The following is a 2,278-nucleotide window of genomic DNA, read 5'->3' as shown; positions in this document are numbered from 1 at the left end:
TTCGGTGTGGAAGTTTCGGAATAGCTTTTCGGAGATTCCAGAGATGGGCCGAGATGGCACAGCCTTGATTGTCCGTCTTGTTGCACCCTGATTTCTCCCACCCAGGCTGCCGAAGTTCCCCTATCCTATAACAACTGGAGCCCAGTCCACTGCACTCTCTAGCCTTGTATGGGACCCTGGAGGATGGGAAGACTGCCAGCCGGTGGATGAAGGAATCCAGAGAGTGAGAGCGGAGCGAGAGAGAGAGAGAGAGAGAGAGAGAGAGAGAGAGAGAGAGAGAGAGAGAGAGAGAGAGAGAGGCATAGTTGAGAGAAGGAGATAGAGGGAGAGAGAGAGAGCACAAGAGAGAGGGAGGGAGAGTGAGAGAGAGCGGGAGAGAGAGAGAGAGAGCGGGAGAGAGAGAGAGAGAGAGAGAGAGAGAGAGAGAGAGAGAGAGAGAGAGAGAGAGAGAGAGGTAGCTGAGAGAGGGAGCAAGATAGCAAGCCTTGAGGTGAGGCACAGCGAGGGCAGGGCACAGCAAGGAGCAGGAGTCAAGTCAGCCAACTCAGACTCAGCAGTAGGCCAAGTCAGTTTCTCGCTCTTAAGTCAAGCTGTCTTTCCTTTTAAAAAGTGGTCTCAACTTTAATAAGAATAGAAATATCTCGGTTAGTAATAATTACATAATTTCAATATGTAATTTTAATTTGAACTTAGCCTAACTTCATTGGAAAATATCTATGTCTCCAACACAAGACACAATGTAAAATATAGTTGTACAAAAACAATAACGTTATTGCTCTTGTGCTCATACGTAGTAGCCCTATAATATCAACAATTTCCGAAGTCTTACTGAACAGAACCCGCAGGCCTATTAAAATGTCCACCTTTTGAGAATTTTTCATTAAGGTCGATAGAAATTTATTTTTTTAAATGGTTATGATTTCACCTTCAAGAATGATAACACAATTAAGTGTTTATTTCAAAATATAAGAGTTTATTGGCAAAGCAGCTTACACATATAAATGTACATTGTTGTACTACATGGCATATTCTAACCTTCTCTCCATAACAAACACGAATATAGTCCGATGTCTCTTAGACAGAATGGCATATCTTTAAAAAAATAATGACCCCATAGCATGCAGCTGAAATGCTGTACGCTGTATATTCAATATAACGCACATGGCATAACTGTAAGCTGTTTTGTAATAAACACTCTTTAAGGAATAAAAAAACCAGAACATTTGTTCAATTCAACAGTTTTTCAGTATAAAAAAACAATGTGCAAGTTGATTGACAGTAGAATGAGGTGAAAGCGTCATCATACCCTGATTTAGTAACGTATATGTCGGTACTTCAAACATGAAACGCTGTATGAGACACACTGTAGCGCATCTCTTCTCCACAATACATCTGCCGCCAAAACTCAAATGACTTGACGGGAGCTGTGGCTTCACGACTGCAGTCATTTTTTACTCACTTGAAATTTGCAGCCCATAGGAATACATTGAGCAGACACCAGTAATATGCATACTGTACTGTACATATGAAGAGCTTCATTGCAAAATGACATATATCCATTTTGGAACGATTTGGCAAATTGAGGTTTTTGCATTGGACATTCCATTGCATTGCATTGCAGCATGCATTTTATATAGGTTTAAAAAGTATGTTCTCAAAATATTTGAATGACAAGAATTCACACATAGATGATAGGACTTCTGAATAGTCATTTCCAATAATAAAACGCAAAAGTCAAAAATGGTGGATACGACGTTTTGCACGGAACTCTTCATATGCAAGAGGTGTGGGCTGAGTTTACAGGCCAGGAGGAGGGTGGCGTAAGGCAGAGAGTCTAAAATAAGGTCCACACTAATGCATCCTCTTCTCACAGCGCAATGGCCATTCACATCCTTACGAAGCCCAATATTGTAGCACGGAGACTAGAGCAAAAATGTTCTCTGTGCTTTCACCAACCAACCAACAAAACAAAACAACGCGGGAAATGTTGGAACCTTTGGTGTCGTCAGCTATAAGAAACCGTCATAGTGGTTCATTCAATGACAGATAAACACCCCAAAGTCTTTTTTGGTCATTGCAAACACCTCTCGGTTAAAAAAAAAACCCTCTAATCTTCTTTGTGTGTTGGCTTGTGTATGTGTTGGTCCGTCTGTTTGCAGTGCCCCCAACGTCACCCTCTAGGGCAGTGGTTCTCAACTGGAACAGTCTTGGGACCCACCATTTTCCACTCTCATTCGGTCGTGACCCAATTTTTTTAGCGTTCAAGTCAATTCAATGC

General features: G+C 41.6%; 1 protein-coding gene across 2 annotated transcripts in view; it reads right to left on the bottom strand.

Moving 5' to 3' along the window:
- Nucleotides 1-958: 958 nt before the first annotated feature.
- Nucleotides 959-2,278, bottom strand: part of trpm4a (transient receptor potential cation channel, subfamily M, member 4a) — a 30,325-nt gene continuing 29,005 nt past the window's right edge. The window contains exon 28 of one of the 2 annotated variants that reach the window (XM_063190963.1): nt 959-2,278. This exon is cut by the window's right edge and continues 330 nt beyond it. The gene's annotated coding sequence lies outside the window, so the exon portion shown is untranslated. The other variant, XM_063190971.1, reaches the window with a different exon arrangement.

The sequence above is a fragment of the Engraulis encrasicolus genome, chromosome 2 (assembly GCF_034702125.1).
Source record: "Engraulis encrasicolus isolate BLACKSEA-1 chromosome 2, IST_EnEncr_1.0, whole genome shotgun sequence".
NCBI classification, from domain to species: domain Eukaryota; kingdom Metazoa; phylum Chordata; class Actinopteri; order Clupeiformes; family Engraulidae; genus Engraulis; species Engraulis encrasicolus.
The sequence above is the reverse complement of the archived record's forward strand: the minus strand, read 5'-3'. Positions and strand labels throughout refer to the sequence as shown.